The sequence below is a fragment of the Dipodomys merriami genome, unplaced genomic scaffold (genome assembly GCF_024711535.1).
Source record: "Dipodomys merriami isolate MVZ:Mamm:240054 unplaced genomic scaffold, mDipMer1.0.p SCAF_7, whole genome shotgun sequence".
Lineage (NCBI taxonomy): Eukaryota > Metazoa > Chordata > Mammalia > Rodentia > Heteromyidae > Dipodomys > Dipodomys merriami.
The window spans coordinates 24,949,050-24,968,672 of NW_027206290.1; the positions used below are offsets into that span (position 1 = coordinate 24,949,050).

Genomic DNA, 19,623 nt, shown 5'->3' on the forward strand with positions numbered 1-19,623 from the left:
ATTGCTCAGGGTTAAAAAGCTCATGGATTTTGGCACATCAAGATTTAGTTCAGTCAGAGGTTCACATCATGGCAAGAGTATATATGTGTGTGTGTGTGTGTGTGTGTGTGTGTGTGTGTGTGTGTGTGTGTGTGTGTGTGTGTGTGTGTGTGTGTGTGTGTGTGTGTGTGTTTGGGGGGGGTCTGGTCGTGGGGCTAGTATGCTACCACTTCCAGTTTTTTTTTTCTACTTATGTGGTGCTGAGGAATTGAACCCTGGGCCTCATGCATACAAGGCAAGTGCTCTACCACTGAGCCACCTTCCCAGCCCCCAAGAGTATATTTCTTATCAAGCATTGTTGCCTCCTTTTTTGTTTCCCCTTTCCATCCCTTCCCCTCCCCCCCCCAACTTAGCATTTTCACTGAAGGCTGCCTCTACTATTTGAGTCACCGCTTCACTTCTTGCTGATTAATTGTAAATAAGAGTCTCACAGACTTTCCTATTTGGGCTGGCTTCAAACTGTCATCCTTAGATCTTAGCCTCCTCAGTAAGATTAGAAATGTGAGCCCTCAGTGCCTTGCTTGGTGATTGTTTTTGATAATTTTTTGAGACTGTTTAAATTGATAAAATCTCAGATTGAATACTTTAGGGACTGGCTTTGAACAGTGACTCTCAGATCTAAGCTGCATGGGTAGCTAGGATTACAGGTGTGAGCCACTGGCACCTGACCCTAAACCTTTTCTCTGAAATAAAACTTGAAGCTTAAATTGAACACATAATTTATTAACTTATTTCTTCATACTATTTGTTTTTATGGTACTGGGATCAGAATAGGGCCTTGCACTTGGCGAACTTCCGTTCACTCATTATTCATGAGACTGAAATATGATACCACCACAGAGGCAACCGATGGTTTCTAACCACACCAAACAATCTGAAATGATCCTTCTTGCTCTCTACTTACCCAAGTGATTTAAAAACTAGGTCCACACAGAAACAAGTGTGTGAATGTTCCCCTATATGAATTAGATTCCAAACTGCCAAAAAATAGAATTGGAAGCAATCAAGATATAAATACATAAACTCTGGTACCGCCAGATAGTAGAATGTGATTCAGTGCTAAAATGAAATGAGCTATGAAGCCAGGGAGAAGCATAGAAAAACTTTAAAACCATATTGCTAAGTGAAAAAAAGCCAAGGAGAGAAGGCTGAAAGCTATGAATGCAGCTGTGCGACATTTTACAAAAGGCACAACTGTAGAACAGTAAATAGATTAATGTTCATCAGAAGTTGAAAGTAGAGGGAAGCACAGAGAGAGGAATCAATGGAGCAGGTAAGTTTTAAAGGCAGTAAAAGTCTTCTACATGATCTAGTGAGGTAGGCAGACATAGACATTTGCCAACATCCACAGATGCACAAAACTAGACTGACCTCTAATGTAAATGGGCTTTGTAATCTATAGATATTTGGTATTGATGTAACACAAGATGTTAAGAGGAGGAAACATTGTGTGTGAAATTGCATTCATTTTTGTATAAACTTAAACTGATTTAAGAAGTATTTTAATAAAATTTCCTCTTGCTCTGTCTTTAGAATGGGAGCAAGCATGTCCTACATTAGTGGGAAAATGATTCTCTATCACTTTCTCTTACTTAGAGAAGCTGTAGGGGTGAGCTATACACTCATGGCAAGAATAATATTTCACGGCCTCTGGTATCCCTGAGACACCACGTGGAAAACTTTCTGCTTAAGCAGATCACATACACTTGTTTCTGGAAATGCCAAAGAGGGCTCAGGACCAGGCAGGGAAGATAAAGAGAAGTCTCACTGCAAATAAGGTAAGGAAACCTAATGTAGATGGGGAGAGAGAAAGAGGGTTCTGATCTATAGAAAGAAAAGTGTATCTTTCCACTAGAGTACACACTAGGTGTTTTTAAGTGTAGGATAGGATGCTTAGGGCTGGGTATTTGCTTACTTTTGGTATTGAGAGAAGCAGAAAAACAGAGAGAAACAGAAACAGAGAAATAAACACAAGAGAAAAGCAAAGAACCACATACAGGAATATAGAGATACAGAGAGAGATACACAGAGAAAAACAGAGAAACATAAACACACAGAGAAACAGAGAAAAGACACATACAAAGAAACACACACAGAAAGAAAGAAACAGACAAACAGAAACAGAGAAACAGAGATGAACACAGAACCATAGAAACACAGAAACATACACAGAGAAAACAGAAACACAGAGAAAGAGAGCAAGACAGAGAAACACAGCGAGGCAGAGAGACAGACATGCTCCCCAGGGCATACCCCACTTCCTGGAACCAGGTTCCACTTCCCAAGTGTCCACCACCTCCCAATCACCTCTCAAATTACAAATCCATCAGTGAATCCAATGGGAAGGAGGCAGCCCTATGATCCAATTGCTTCTCCACAAGCTCAGGTGTGAATGTTGGGAGTGCCAGCCTTTGGGGGGGGACACTTTATAGTTAAACCCTGACAGACAGTAGCATGGACGTTATGACTTATGTACCCCAAGAAAACCTTAATTCTTAGGTTTGTAGATGAAAATTTGATTACAAAATAGTGAGAGACTTATTTCCCCATTTGGGCCCCTTCCTTTTCTTCCACCATCTGAGCCATAGCTCCACTTCTGACTTTTTGCTAGTTAATTGGAGACCAGAGTCTCACAGACTTTTCCTCCCCGGCCAGCTTAGAACTGTGATCCTCAGATCTCAGGCTCCTGAGTAGATGGACTACAGGTACGAGCCACTGGTGTCTGGCTTTCCTCTTTGCATTTTATACACAAACATTTCATTTGGAGCAATTGAAGTGCTTTTATATGGTGTGAGATTCTGGGTAACTTATTTATGCTTCTGAGTCACTTTTCTCCCTGTAAATTGGGACTAATAAAAACTTGTACCTCTTTCGTTCATCTGTTAATTGACTTTGCCAAACCTTCCTTTTCAGGAAGGCTGTAAATACAAATGACCAGAGGGAAGTTTACCCATTCATCTAGTAAAATAGCAGTGTTCATTTACTTAACACACAGGGAGCTTCTCACGTGGAGGTGCATGATAGGTCATGAGACGTAGCGACCTTGTAACACCACACACTTGGTGTCCTTAAGGAACTTCTGGTGTAGTAGATACTAGATGATGGTAGGTGTGCAAATGGGGCAGTATGTAAGATGTCATGTATGTAAGATGTCATACATATGACATCATATATGCTAATGTTTCTATGTGGCTGGAGTGAGCTTAATTGTGGGCCAAGCGGCAGCTTTATTGACTGAGTGCCTCTCATCTGAGAGCTTTCAAGGTGCCTGGTCTGTGATAATCCCATAATAACCCCCCCTCCCCCTGCTCTGAGAACACAGACTTAGCCTTATTTTTCGAGTTAGGGAAGTGAAGCTCAGAGGAGTGTATCTGAGTGAAGTAATTAATCAATGGTGGAGTTGGAACCTTAGTTTTATCTAACCTCTCTTGTTTTTCCTCATCCCGCACTGATTTGAAATATCAGGGAGAAATCATAATTCTAGACAATGTGCCTATTCTTTTTCTTAGTGGAGATGATGGAGATGGAAGAATGTTCTCTCCCTCTCTCCCTGGTAAGGAGAGAACAAGAAGAAAATTGTAAAACAGGACAATCTAGTCTCACTTCTCTGTGTGTAACTTTACCAAGGTATAATGCAAAAGCATCAAACAATTGGGTATCTAGTGTCTTGTGTACAATTTAGGGACAATCCCAGGTTCATGTGAAAATGCCACTGATTCATTAAAACAAATTGAGGTGTTTTGTACGGTCATGTGAGAGTTAAATCACAACTTGGGCTCTGCTACTACTGTCTGTCTGTCTGTCTGTGCTTCCAAGGCCTTAGGCACAGTAGTTCTTCCCAAATGTCCTCTTTACACCCTCTAGGCTCCAGTGGAAAAGTTGTTTTGTTTAGTTTTAAGGAATTTCCTTGACTCTTCTCCTTTTTCTTGTTGCTCTGTCCAGAATCCAGGGACACAGAGTCACTGGGCAGTTTGGAGCATTTCCAGGAATGCTGACCTTCTCTGAAGAAGGAAAAAAAATGCATGCTTGTTTTTCAAAAATAACCTCCTGGGGGAGGCCATCCTCGACCTCATTTTTGCACAGTTAGGGAAATTTTATCCTCAGATAAGGGATTTGAGAATAGTTGGCTAAAAGATTCTGCAAGGACGAGTGTCCAGAACCCAGTCACCTCCATCAGCCAGGGGCCAAGGCTACCTTGTTTATACCAGCCATTGTTCTTCCTGCATTCCTGGCCTATTGATCTGAATCTTATGCTTCTTTTTAAGGTGGAAAGAACTACAGGCCCTGGAAACACCTTTGGGACAATCTATTGGGAATCAATATGTGGTATAGTTTCTCTCACTCTCTCTCTCTCTCTCTCTCTCTCTCTCTCTCTCTCTCTCTCTCTCTTTCTCTCTTTCTCTCTCTTTCTCTCTCTTTCTCTCTCTTTCTCTCTCTCTCTCTTTCTCTCTCTTTCTCTCTTTCTTTCTCTCTTTCTCTCTCTCTTTCTCTCTCTCTCTCTCTTTCTCTCTCTCTTTCTCTCTCTCTTTCTCTCTTTCGGTTGTGGGGCCTGAACTCTGTCCCTCAGCTCTTCAGTTCAAGGCTAGTGCTCTACCACTTTGAGCCACAGTGCCACTTCTGGCTTTTTCTGTTTATATGGTACTGAGGAATTGAATCCAGGGCCTCATGCATAGAAGGCAAGCATTCTACCACTGAGCCACCATCCCAGCCCTAAATTTTTTTTATTCCCTAGTTTATTAGTTGCTCATTCATTCCTGTAAGTAAATATTTCTATTGCTAAGCTACATTTGTTATGTAACATCAATGAATCATGGAGAAGTTGCTGGCTTTCTATGTTTTGTGCCTCTAAAGACAGGAAAGCAGGGTTTCTAATGAGTTAATTACTTTGATCATGATAATTTTACTTCCCACTAGGTGGATGGAACTCATTTATCATGGGTTAACCAGTTTTCCATCTTTCTCGTTCTTTCTTTCCTTCCTCCCTCCTTCCCTCTCTCTCTTCCTTCCCTCCCTCCTTTCTTTTCTTTGGCTTCCTTCCTTTCCCTCCTTCTCTCTCTCTCTCTTTCTCTCTTTCTCTCTCTCTTTCTTTTTTTCTTTCTTTCTCTTTCTTTCTCTCTTTCTTTCTCCCTTCCTTCCCTTCTTCAATTTTTTTCTTTCTCTCCCCCTGTCCTTCCCTCTTTCTCTCCATCTCCCTTTCCTTTTCCTTTTCCTCTCCTCTCCTTTCTTTTCCTTTCCTTTCCTTTCCTTTCCTTTCTTTTCCTTTCCTTTCCTTTCCTTTCCTTTCCTTTCCTTTCCTTTCCTTTCCTTCCCTTCCCTTCCCTTCCCTTCCCTTCCCTTCCCTTCCCTTCCCTTCCTTCCCTCTTTTTTGTGCCAGTACTGGGGCCTGAACTAAGATCTTGGGCTCTTCCCCTTTAACTTTTCACCCAAGGCTGGCACTCTACCACTTGAGCCACTGCTCCATTTCTGGCTTTTTGGTGGTTAATTAGAGTCTCATGGACTTTTCTGCCTGGCTGGATTCAAACTGCAATCTTCAGTTCTCAGCCTCCAGAGTAAGTAGGACTACAGATATGAGCCACAAAGGCCTGGCCAGTTTTCCATCTTAACTTTCTTCAGGATTTGTATAAGATCAGAGAAGAATGCCAGGAGTCAGTAGCTCATGCCTATAATCCTAGCTATTCAGGAGACTGACATCAGAGGATTAAGTTTTGAAGCCAGCCCAGGCAGGAAAGTCCATGAAACTCTTATCTCCAATTAACCACCAAAAAGTCAGAAGTGGAACTGTGGCTCAAGTGGTAGAAAACTAGCTTTGAGTAGGAAAAAAAAAGCTCAGGGACAATGCCTAGGCCCTGAGTTCAAGCCTCAGGATGGGCACAACACAACAAAACCAAACCAACAAGATCAGGGAAGAAGAACCATGGATACAAACAAATAGCCAGTGTTGCTGGTCCCAGTATAGAACTGGAGTTTACTTCCCTCCAGTCCTCTTTCTGGCAAAGGCATCTCCCTCAGGCCCGTGTGTTGTTCTGAATTTGCAGTTGGTCTGGGAGTCTTTCTCAGCCTCCGCATCTTGAGCAGACAAATGGTAGCATCCTTTGGTGCTTTTTTATCAATGAGAGTTTTGTACTTAATTTTGAACTCAATGCATCCTCAGGTAGAGTGGTGATTTATAAAGACTGGAGACTGCTAAAAACATTTGTTATCTATGATATAGCTTGTGGAAGGAGAGAATATGGCTATGCCTAGAGGGAGGAAAGGGAGATTCTCTACTCATTTATCAAGTCTCATGTTATTCAGGATACCAGGGTAAAGCCGAAATGAGTGAGTACAGTGAGCGGCTCCAGGCAAAAGCAGAATATGAAGTTGCTAGTTGATGTCTCCAATGCTCTAGCTTCCAGCTATTCTTCAGCTTCTAAGTTGAGTCTGACAAGACAACTGCTTGTGTGTGTGTGTGTGTGTGTGTGTGTGTGCGCGCGCGCGCGCGTGCGCACGCGCATGCATGCTGCATACACATAGGTACTGGGGCTTGAACTCAGGGCCTGGATGCTATCCTCAGCTATTTTTGTGCAAGTGGCATTCTGCCACTTGAGCCAAGGCTCTACTTTCAGCTTTTTTGGAGGTTAATTGTAAAAAAGAGTGTTATGGACTATCTTCCCTAGACTGGCTTCAAATATTGATCCTCAGATCTCAGCCTCTTGAGTAGCTAGGATTATAGGTGTGAGCCTCTGATAACCTGCTGGACAACTGCTTTTTAATGAAAATGTCTTGGATTTTTGTTACTTTTCTTGTTTCCTTGTAAAGCACCCAGATTCCTTTGGTAGTGCCCCTATTTGAAAACCTGCAGGATTAGAGGCTTAGCTCAAGTGACAGTGTGCCTGCCTAGCAAACATGTGGGTGAGTTTTTGTTTGCAAAAATATCAAACAAAATACTGTTCTTCAAGAATTTGTTTCAAGCTGGGCGTCGGTGGCTCATGCCTGTAATCCTAGCTACTCAGGGGGCTGAGATCTGAGGATCATGGTTCAAAGCCAGCCTGGGCAGGAAAAGCCATGAAACTCTTATCTCCAATAAACCACCAGAAAACCAGAAGTGGCGCTGTGGCTCAAGTGGTAGAGTGCTAGCCGTGAGCTGAAGAGCTGAAGGACAGTGCCCAGGCCCAGAGTTCAAGCCCCCTGACAGACCAAAAAAAAAAAAAAAAAAAAAAAAGAATTTGTTTTAGAGCCAGGTGCCAGATGCCAGTGGTTCATGCTTAGCTACTCAGCAGGCTGGAATCTGAGGATCATGGTTCAAAGCCAACCCAGACAGGGAAGTCTGTTAGACTGTTATCTCCATAAACTACTTAGCAAAATCTGTTAGAGCTAGCCTTGAGCTCAAAGAGGCTCAGAGACAGCGCCTATGCCCTGAGTTCAAGCCCCAAGACTAGCAAAAAAAATGTTTTCTCAACACTCTTCCTCTAAGGCTGCATTGTTCATCTTCATGATTTAATAAACTATAATTATGCAATTACTTTCTAAATTCTCATATTCATCTGAGTTCTAGACATGTCCAGATGTTTACCAACTTAATATCTAAACCTTTAGTCATGTGCTGGTAGTTCATCCCTGTAATCCTAGCTACTTAGAAGGCTGAGATCTGAGGATTAATAATTTGAATACAACCTAGGACAGGAAAGTCCATGAGACTTATCGCCAATAACTACCGAAAAGCCAGAAGTGGAGCGGTGCTCACATGATAGAATGCTAGCCTTTGAGTGAAAAAGCTCAGGGACTGGTCCCAGGCCCTGAATTCAAGTCCTAAGACTAACACAAAAAGAAAAACAAAGATCTAAACCTTTGCCTCTTTACCTCTAAAACTTGTTTCACTTCTGCACCAGTCATCTGTATCTCAATAAATAGCACAGCCACCCTATCACTCATCTTCCCGCTAGAAATGTGCATGCCATCTTACATTCTTGCCTCACATGTCCTCATCTATTGTATTCATCACATTAAGTTCCACCAACCCCAGGACTGCAGTCTGTCTGCGATCCATCAGCCTCTCCTTCTCCATTGCCATCAGCTTAGTTTATGCCATTGTTGACTCTCCTTTGTCCTATGATAACTCCTTGACTGATCTCTGTCTCCACCTTTTCTCCCTTCTCTATCTGGCCAGTCAAACCATGTAGAAAACAAGAGCAATAGTTTAGAATGAATACTGTGGAATGAAAGCACCTCAGCTTGAATCCTGTCTTTTTACTCACACAAATTTAGGCAGCTTGCTTTGGTTTTCAGTGCTGGAATTGATTTGATTATGAAATAATGCTATCACCTGAACCATCCCCCATTCTTTTTTTTATTGTGAAAATACTGTACAGAGGGGTTACAATTACATGGGCAAGATAATGAGTACATTTCTTATCAAGCATTGTAGCCTTCTCCTTTGTTTCCCCTTCCCATCCCTTCCCATCCTCCAACCCTCCACCCAATCCTCCCCCTCCCCCCCCACCCCCTGCAAAGTTGTAAAGTTCGTTTTTGACATAACGACTTGTACATCTCATTGTTGCAATGGATCCACCTGTATCCCTATTTAAACGATTTGTTTTTCCCCTTCCCCTCCACAAATTATACCGACATCAAATACAGTGAAAGCAGGGTTTGTACTGTGGGGGGAGGGACCCCCATTCTTTTTATAATTAGTTTTTCACACAGTGGAAAAACTCTTGCTAACTTTGCCCAGACTGGCCATGATCCTACTTTTGTACCATTAGGCCTGTCTTCTAATGAATTTTTGTTTGGGTGGTGCTCGGCTTCGAATTCAGAACCTTGTGCTTGCTAGGCAGGTGTTCTATCTCTTAAGCTCCTCCCTTAGCCCTTCTAATTGAGTTTGATAAATGAACAGAACAGTTCCTAATGCAGAAAACTTCTAACATGAAAGAGTTCAGCACATCTTTTCTTCCATGGTGTTCGTAGGGTGGTCTGGGAAGGTGTTGCTTAGAATGAAAGAAGAGAAAGAAAGGAAGGAACAGATAAGGGGAAGGGAGGAGAGCAAGCTTTCTAGTAGGGAAAGCAGGAAGAGATGACTCTTGCTCTGGTTCTATGAAGATTACACCAATTGAAGAAGAGACAGAAACCCCTGAATTTCAGCGAAAAGACTTGGAGAACGATAGAGGGAACACATGATTCTCAAGATCAAGACAGAATTTTGTAATCTGACAAAGTACTTCAGAAAATTTGGGATGCTGAATATTCAAGCCAACTTCTTCCTCTCCTGGAAGGTGAGGGAAAAATGGGGTTTGGGGGTAGTTGTGTAGGTAGGGGCTCTTCCTGACTGTATATAGACATTGTACCTGGCTTATTTTATCTAACAGGACTGCTAGGTTCACTCATGTTGTCACAACTGGAGAAACATATTTTGAACGATTCGATAATATGAGCTAATATTCACAAAATACCACTGGATCTTATCTAATAATACTCATCTCAGTAACAATAATTACAGTGGTATTAGCTTGCTCAATGTCTCATGAATAGTAGTGCTGAAATTTGAACCCAGGAATCCTTGATGATTTCACAAGTCAATTAACATATACAAGTGATCCTATCATTATTCATTTTTATTATAAAGTAATGTATTTACACGAAAAGTTTGACAGAGAAAAATCAGTCTAGTGCTCCCAGTTCTACCATTTCAATACAATAGGTGTTGTGCATGATTTCACATTTACCAATTTTGCTTTACACAACATTGTTGATATTTAAATTTTCTCTCTACTTTCTAACACCTATATTCTTTCAGAGCAAAAGCAAAATAGCTTAGCCTTGTTTTCCTTAATGACTTTAATATATTTAGATGGCATATCTAATTATTTTAGAATCAGAATTATTATGGATTAGTTATAAGTAAGAGAAAAGAAAAGTTAATAATTATAAGGCAAAAAATGGAAAGAATGTTAAAAACTTTTGGTTATGGAAAAACCTAAAGCTTCATTTGATGAAAGCATAATAGTAACTTATTTAGTGGAACTGAATGTCATGTCATGGTGAAAAATTCTTCTCTTTCCACTTGATCTTTAATTAGAATTGTATTTTCACAACAGATACTGGGAAGGTGTTTATCATTATCTCCCATTTTGCACTCACTATCAATGTACATGAAAAATCACTGATATCCTTTCCTCAGCTCTGCATGTCCCTTCCCAATCTCTTATCATTGATGGCAAAACAGCTGTATCCATTTAGATTGACCTGCAAATTTTAATGGTTAGACAATTAGACATCCAATTATAGGTTTCATCAAGATGTACTTTCGCTCTTCTCTCCATTTGCTGTTTCTAAGCCTCCCATTAAACATCAGATCTTCAACTCATCAAAGACAGCAAGAGTGCTCCTGAAACTTTCAAGAAAGAAGCAAGAATTTAATGAGCATTATATAAGTGTTACCTGAGTTTTGGCTGCCGTCCTTCAGCATTTCCTTTTTTCTTTGCAACTGTTACTTTGCAACAGTTTCCTATCTAATTATCTTGTCTACATTTTCTGTATTCCCCAATTCATCCTCCATACAGCCATCAGAATTACTTCTTGAAATAAACACACATTTAATCATATTATTCTCCAGCTCTTCCCTCTCCCTCTCAGGATGAGTCAGAATCTGTTTTGATGGCCTATAGGGTCATTTATGGTCCAGTTCTACCCATTCTCCCAACCTTATGCCTTTGTTTCATACTATCTAGTTAGCCACATGTACAATTGGAATATCCTAAAGTGTGCTATTTTATTATTGTTATTTTTGTGTGTATGCGGGTATTGGGGCATGAACTTAAGGTCTGGGTACTGTCCCTGAGCTTTTTTTTTTTTTTTTTTTGCTCCAGGTTAGCAGTCTACCACTTCATCCACAGTTCTACTTGGTGGTTAATTGGGGATAAGAGTCCCAAGGACTTTCCTACCCAAGCTGCCTTCCAATGGCAAACTTCGGTTCTCAGCCTCCTGAGTAGCTAGGGTTACAGATGTGAGGTATTGGCACCCAGCTGCCATTTTTATGGTTCTTGTTATTTTAATGCCTCTTTGTCCTTGCCTATGCTATTCCTTTCCTCTTAAACATCCTTTGTAAGTCAGCCTGTGCATAACCCGCTGGTGATGCTTCATAAGACACATTAGGATACTGTGCTCACCTAATCCCACTTTTTAAAAAAAAAAACTCCTTGGCACTCCAAATTAGACAGCTTTGCTGGGTTCCCTTCTGCTAAGTTGCAGATGGGATAGTGACCGAATTATGATGTAGGAATGTGAGCAAAATAGACATACATCACCTTCACTTCTGATCTTAAATCCTGTACAATACTCTATGTTTCCTCTAGTCCTTTCTCTTCCAGATAGTTGTGAAGGAGCCAGTGAGAACCCTAAAGTCCTATGGGAGAATTTTCTTCTTCTTTTAGATTTGGGACCTGGTCACCCCTTGGACTATCTGAATAGCAACACCATGTTGACACCCACATGGGCAAGAAGTAAAGCTTTATTGTAAACCCTTGAAATTGGAGCTTTGTTCCAGGTGTTGGCACACAATGATGGACTCACTTCCATAGATGTCCCTTCCTTCCAATGTCCACTCTGACTAAGTGACCTATGAATAAAAGCACAGCAAGAGTGTTATCTCTGATAAACTACTCAGAAAAAGCCAGAAGTGGTGCTGTGGCTCAAGCGGTAGAGCACTAGCCTTGGGCAAAAAAGCTCAAGGACAGTGCCCAGGACTGCACTTCACACACACACACACACACACACACACACACACACACACACACACACACACACAAATGTCACTGTGTTGTTCACAGTGTCCCAAGTATTTTTCAGGCCCAGATTGGTTTTGTGATATAAAATAAAAAAAGAAGAAGGGGGCCAGGCACTGGTGCTCATGCCTTGTTCCGAGCTACTCAGGAGGCTGAGATCTGAGGATCAGCAGGAAAGTCCAATAAACCACCAGAAAACAGGAAGTGGTGCTGAGGCTCAAGTGGTAGAGCACTAGCCTTGAACTGAAGAGCTGAGGGACAGCACCCAGGCCTGGAGTTCAAGCCCCATGCCTGAATGAAAAAGGGGGGGCCTGGGAAGATGGTTCAGTGGTAGAGTGCTTTCTTTGCATTCATGAGGCTGTGGGTTTGATTCCTCAGTACCACATAAGCAGAAAAAGCCAGAAGTGGTGCTGAGGCTCAAGTGGTAGAGCACTAGCCTTGAACTGAAGAGCTCAGGGACAGTGCACAAGCCCAGAGTTCAGACCCATGACTGACCAAAAACAAAAAAAAACAAAAAAACAAAAGAAGGAGAAGAAGAAGAAGAAGAAGAAGAAGAAGAAGAAGAAGAAGAAGAAGAAGAAGAAGAAGAAGAAGAAGAAGAAGAAGAAGAAGAACAACAACAACAACAACAACAACAACAACAACAACAACATGTTTTTCTTCTTAAAATTCACACTCAGATTGGCAAAACAGATAACACAATGTATTTCCTAGCAATGGTAAGTGAAGTAAAAAAATGCTGGGTAAAGTTTTGGCAAATGAAAGATTTGGGTCTTGCTTATAATGTAGGCAGGGAAGGAAGGCTTTGCCGAGGATGCTACATTAAGCAGGAGGTTTATGGAGAGAGCAATAAGGCATATCTATCTTAGGAACCAGGCATATGAACAGAAAGAGTTAAAGACCAGATGCAAGAAACATATGGCTGTTTGCATCAGGAATATTAGTCTCACAAGAAAGAGCCAGAAGACCAATATGGCAGAAGCGTGGTGTATAAGTGGCAAGACAAGATGGAGTCAGTTCATAGAGGTCAAGAGCAGCTCTGGAATGTCTAGAATTTTCTCAAATGGAAGAGGAAGTACTTGGGACACTGTGAACAACACAGTGACATTTGTGTGTGTGTATGTGTGTGTGTGTGTGTGTGTGTGTGTGTGTGTGTGTGTGAAGTGCAGTCCTGGGCACTGGGCACTGTCCTTGAGCTTTTTTGCCCAAGGCTAGTGCTCTACCGCTTGAGCCACAGCACCACTTCTGGCTTTTTCTGAGTAGTTTATCAGAGATAACAGTCTCATGGATTTTCTTGCCTAGGCTGGCTTTGAACCATCAAGCCCCAGATCTCAGCTTTCTGAGTAGCTAGGATTATAGGTGTGAGCCACCAGCACCTGGCCTAAGTGACATGTTTAAATGCTCACGCTGGCTGATATACAGAGAATAATCTGGGCCACATTATTATAAACTGAAGACGTTCTGTCTAGATCCTCCTGAGCAAGGAAGCCATAGGACTGTGCACCAACCTGTCCGTGCCCATGCGCCTCACTGATCACCTGCTCTCGCGTCTGGCTTCAGCAGATTGCCCTAATTTTCATCTGTGCTCCACAGTGACAGAAACTCTGATGGCTTCTATTTTCTCAGTGAAATAAGAAACAAGTCTTAGTTGGGAATGAGAGTGGGAGTGTTGGTGGGAAGAAAGAGGAGACTGGTTGGATCTGAGTGGGAGAGGAAATTCTCTAGGGTTTTTGCTTTATATGAGGTAAAAATGAGATGAGGCTGGGACTCATCATGTCCAGGGCTATGAGCAGGTGGAGCTCTCCCTCCTCCGAAGTGTAGATCTGTTGGACAAACAGCGAGCAAAATGTGAAGTTGACAGCTGTGTCTTAATCACTCAACCACTTATTAATTTAATATAATTTATTAATGATTGTTATAAATCAGAAGGCTGGGATGCACCCCTTGCTCACTTCCTACTCTGCTAGGAGGTGGAAAAAAAATTATGAGGAGACCCAAGAAGGCTAACTGCACATGTGGTCTGATGCAGGTGTGTGACAGCTGAGCTGAGGCTTGAAGGCTAAGCAGGTGAGCCCAGCAATGCACATGGAAAGGGCAGGTGCATGCAGAGAAATAGGAATTCCAGGGAAGAATTGAAAATACAATGTAAGTCAGAGATGAGATTGTTCTGCAGGGTTGGAATAGTTCACCAAGGCTGATAAGGAAGTAGCACTTGAGTGGTTGGAAGGACTTTGAAAGGGGTAAGATTGATTTTAGATATGTTCCAAACAGGCAGGACTATTCATGCAAAGGGCAGGGGTAGGAGTGGTTGAGAGCTGAAGTCAGGATCATAAGCATTCTACACCATGCAATAGCTCTTCATCAGCTGGATTGACTAGGGAAAGCGCTAGCCAGTGGTGGGACTGGATTGTAGAAGATCTTGCCTAACTCCTCGGCAAATCTGTGATGGATGGGCTGTGGCTGGAAACATTTCCCTTATGTCTGTTTCTGCTTCAGAAAGTATTAGCACACAGTGGAAGCCAGTCCTCTGACTGAAGACATCTGGGGATGGACTAATATCCCCAGGGAGGAAAGCTAGGGGGCACTGCTTTACTGCCTGGCCTTCTGCTCTTTTGCCTAAGGTACCTTGATTTTAAATAAGATATGTTGACTATATGGTATTTAATGGAGCTTTGAGCCAGTGCCCTGGAAGCCTTCTAGAGAAGAGGATGTGCTTTTGTTTCGCCCAATTTTTATGTAATTAATTATTATTATTTGGCTCAAATTTAGCTAGTGGATCTGCCTGAATTCTGGTCCCAAGGACATAATTTTATTTGTAGATAAAGATCATTCTTGGGGTTAGAGGCATGGTTCAGCTGGTAGGGTACCTGCCAGTGAGCAGAAGGCATCAGTTACTGAGTCTGAGTCCTAGTCTTGGACAAAAAAAAATCATCCTGCATTGTGCCATTTGAGAAAGAAAAAAAAATACATTGAAATTAATACTACTATAACAATGACTATATCTATTACTAAATATATTAGTAAAATAATACTACTAATAAAAAACCCTGTCAGACCAGGGTTTCAACTCAGGGCTTTGTGCTTGCTCAGCTTGCTTGCTTGGCTTGCTTGCTTGGCTGATATTCTCCTACTTGGGCTATGCCTCCAGCCAGACCTTTTGCTAATTCTTATGGAGATGGACTCTCTTGTGCTTTTCTGCCTGGACTAGCTTCTAACCTTGATTCTCTAAATCTCAACCTCCTGGGTAGCTAGGATTGCAGGTGTGAGCCACTGGCTCCTAGCCTGAGAAATTCTTTACTATCGTTCATTCTGCAAAGAATTGAAGTGATAAGATTTATCACTATCTCTTTCTAAGCTTATATAAGGGGTAAAAATGTCCTTTTTTGGGTTCGTCAGTGAGAATTCAAAGGAAAGAAATAATCCTACTTTTCTCTTACTTGGTAATAGAGTTAGGAATCCTACTGCTCAGTAATTGCCTGTGTAAAATGCTACAGTTTTGATTTTCTCCATGCTTTTCTTCCTGGGGGAAAGCAGCATGAAGAGACAGATTAATGTAATGATGCCCCGTACCTGTTAGTCAGCAGGCTTCAACAAAATAAAGCATTGGTCTCTGGAGCAGAGTGAGCTGGGGAGGTGTCTAGACATTCTCCACGGACAGAACGTGTTGCTCTAAGACATAAATTTGCTCTTGAAGACGTGAAGCACCACACAGAGCAAGTATATCTAATGGGGAGCCTGTCTACAGACGCCATGTGGCTTACATTGAGACTCCCATCCTCTTCCATCCTTCTCCCCTTGACTTCTTGTTATTTGTACCTGAAATTAGTAAGATTGAACCAAACATTGACCCATAATTCTAATTTACTCATCAACCCTGAAGAAAAGAAATGAAGGAACTTTATGGCTGCTGGCCATGGACGGGTTACTCTTCTTGGAGGAAAGTCAGTGAGAACCAGCTGAGATGGAATGTGATCTCCCCAAGATCATATTCTATGGAGAGCACCGAAAATCCCTCTCGGTGGTAATCCTTGATGTACGGCAGAAGGTAGAAGCACTTGGAGAGGGTCAACCTGATCCAGGCCACAGGATAGGATAAGTCTGTAATAGATAATTAGAGCCCCGCTCTCCACCAATGGATAGAAGGTGAAGCAAGAGACAGAACCTGCCAGGGGTACAAGGCCTGGCCCAAAGGCACAGGGTAGACCAGTTGTCTTCTCTTCCCTAGTCACACACTGCTGTGTTTTATACACAGTTGATTGTCACCCATATTTACTGAGCCTTCACTTCTACCTGGAGGCAGAGAATGAGTGCAACAATGTCCTTGTAGGTGTGCCCCGAATCACAGTTATACCATTCAACTTCAACAATTGCCCTCATTTTATATTTCTAGTATTGTATTGAAACATATTTTGGGTCCTAGCACTATGAAGAAGGTGGCTCTATTGTGCTGATGAAAAGTATTAGTAAAAGTGATCATTCAAAAGCCAGTAAGATGTCTAGACACACTAAAAACTCTGATTCATGTACTGGGGCTTGAACCCAGGGTCTATGTTCCTCTGTCCAATAACTTTTTTGCTCAAGGCTGGTACTCTTTTGGTGGTCAACTGGAGATAACTTTTCTTCCCTGGTTGGCTTCAAACTGTGATCCTCAAAGCCGACCTCCTGAGTAGCTAGGATTATAGGTGTGAGCCACTAGTGTTCCATGTTTTCCTTGATTTTGAGACAAGTTGTTCTTTGTTGTCCAGGCTGGCCTGGAATCCCAGAATTCAATGAATTTCTGATCTCAACCCTGTGAATATCTGGTGCAACGATGAGTGGGTGCTGCTACACTACACTTGGGTCACATTCCAGGATGGCCTGGAAAGTCAGGAAAAACCACATCGAATGTTTCCTACTGTGATCTTATGTGAACAGTTGAATTCAAGGACCGTGATTTTGAAAAGTTTTGAAAAGTTTCTCAGAGACTATGCATACCAATGTGAAAAACAACAACAAAAGCAAACAAAACCCAAACTCAGTTCTTCATAATTTCATTGTCCACGTTTAGTAAAAAATTTTTTTCCTTTAAAATTTTTTTATTGTAAAGGTGAGGTACCAGGAGTTCCAGTTACATAGGTCAGGTAATCAGTATATTTCTTTCTGAACACAGTGTCAGCTCTTCCCTTGTTTTCTTCCTTCCGACTCCCCACCCCCACAAGTTGTATAATTCATTTCCAACATAGTGTCTAGTGAGTATCACTGCTGAGTTGCCTCACCCTTTGTCCCACTATTTCTGTGCTTCCCCTTCCTCTCCCCAAATCAGATAAACTTACAAACAAGACAAAAAGTACAGAAATAAAAAACAGCGACAAAGGAGAAAAATAAATGCAAAAAGCAAAACAACATAAAACCTCTTGCTTCCATTTCTTGGAGTTCATTTCGATAAACATCATTTTATATGAACATGTGCACATAGCTATTGAGCCATTGTGATCTTCTCCTAAGCATATGCACTGTGTGAATGTCTAGAGTCCTACATAATGTATCCTGTGCAAGTGTATTTTTTTTTGTTTTTACCACATCCAGTGTGTTTTTGCTTGGAGACTTATAGGCACTTTCTAGTTACAACAAATAAGAGAAACAAGGCAACCTATGTTTCTTTGGGTCTGGCCTACTGAATACAGAAAAACCTTTTATTGGGAACATATTTACCTTCCGTTCAATTACGATTCTTCATCTGTTTCATCTTTATGGAGAATATTTCTTACTTCAGAGTCATCAAAGTCACTGACAGCTGAACCAGTTTGTGAACCTCATGGCTTTCCCATAGGATCATGTATTAATTAATAATTAATTTATCATACATATGGGGCAATATTTATGTGTTAGGGTCTGTATTGGGCTCTGAACTCACATTAATTTACTGATCAGAGTAGTTCTATGAAGTAATTTGTCAATGTAATGAAACTCAAATCAGTTTTCTGATATACTGTATTACTGGATTTTTTTGAATGTCATGAAGTTTTGCTTAATATAAAATGTTGATGAAGATGTGGTATGCTCAAAGGCTGACATGTTGAGCCAAAACTTCTTTGTACAATTACTTTAAAATAATAATTTAACAAGTGCTCCTTTCAGATATGCCTTGAAGAACACTCATCTTAAGGATCAGTGTTCCAGTTTCTCAAGGAAGAAAAATGCAGACCAAGATGAACATTCTTTCTCTTGATGTCCATGTAGACCTGTTGTCACAGCAAGGCAAATATTCAGTGCCTTTCCCAGTATTTTTACCAAAAAAAAAAAAAAAGCCATCACCTTCTATTAGCTGGGAAAAGAAGGCTTGTTACTTTCGTAAAATGTCTAACTGTGCATTTTATTAAAGTAAAATTAGAGAACTTTGTTTTCTTTTACAGAAGATCAGATATAGGCAGTGCTCTGACAACAACTTTCTGCTCTCTCAAGTGTCCTGTGGGAAGTTTGCATTTTGAGTGTCCATATCCCCTCTTGTATGCTCTTGAGAATTAAGGAATGCATTTAGTGTCATGGGGTCCTTGTTTTCTCCAGAAATAAGGTAAAGGCCAGCATCTCCGTTTTTAGGGTTATACCAGCTTCCTCATCCCACAGGACCTTGGCTTCCCCTTTCGAATGGTAAGGACAGCGTGTTCTCTTTCCCTTTGGCAGACGCAGCCTGGTTGTCAGTAAGCTAGGTCAGAGGTCTGTACCCTCTTCAGGTTTGTTTTTGCATTATTGCCTACAGGAACATCATGAGTTTGAGACTGCCTGTGAATGTTCAGTCTTTGTAAACTGTCCTTGGAATGAGTCAGTCTAGTGTTCTGAGACCTCCTGGAAGCCCAAGGTCCACATTCTAGCATCCCTGGTCGTTAGGTGTAGGATCATAACGCAGTCACTCAAACTTTCCTACCTCCTTAACTTCTGAAGGGTTAGATGAGACATCGCAAAGCGCTGGATAAAATATGAACTGAATGTAGAGCCAGGAGCCTTCTCTGACTTGACCTTTCCGATAGCATTATGAGACAGGATCTGGGATTCACAGAAGAGTGGACTGAACAGGGAACTCATCGAGTTGTTTCACATCTTAGACATGGACATGGTGGAGATGGGATTTCAGGCCAGAATAACCTGACTTCATCCTCTAAATGGGATCCATAGACCAGCAGCATCATAAATGACTGGGAATTTGCTGAACGTGCAGGTTCTGGAGTGTACTCTAAACTGGCCAAATTCAAATATTTGCCTGTGGGATCTAGGAATCTGTCTTCCTCTCCCCATCTCCAGGGACTGGGGCTTGAACTCTGGACCTGGGCATTGTCCCTGAGCTCCTTTCGCTCAAGGCTAGCACTCTACCACTTGAGCCACAGTGCCACTTCCAGCTTTTTCTGTGATTAATTGGAGCCAAGAGTCTCATGGACTTTCTTGCCCAGGCTGGCTTTGAACTGTGATCCTCAGATCTCAGCCTCCTGAGTAGCTAGGATTACAGGGGTAAACCACTGGTGCCCAGCCAGGAATCTGTTTTAACCAGCTCTTTGGGTAACTCTTTTATATATAAAAGGCTACTTTCATGGTTTGTAGTATAGTTTTCTGCATACAATGACTTTATCAGTGTCTGGAGGCCTGTCTAGCTGACACTTGTGGGTTATGATTGTCTCCTTGCCTACTTACTGCTTTATGAGCTCCTCATACCCCGGCAGCTTGACCTTGAGAAGCAGCAGCCAAAGGGGCCTGTGAAGAGCACCCTCCTCCTTTGGGACCACCAGGATCCCTCCCTGGGCTCCTATAGCATCAAACACAATGCTTGTTAGGAGTATGTAGCTAGAAATCCTGTGTGTGT

At 41.8% G+C, this 19,623-nt stretch overlaps 1 non-coding gene across 1 annotated transcript; it reads right to left on the reverse strand.

The window, feature by feature from the left end:
- LOC138817446 (small nucleolar RNA SNORD36) lies at nt 1-75 on the reverse strand. The gene has a single exon (XR_011368885.1). It is a non-coding gene; the product is annotated as a small nucleolar RNA SNORD36 (small nucleolar RNA).
- Between the last annotated feature and the right edge of the window lie 19,548 nt (nt 76-19,623).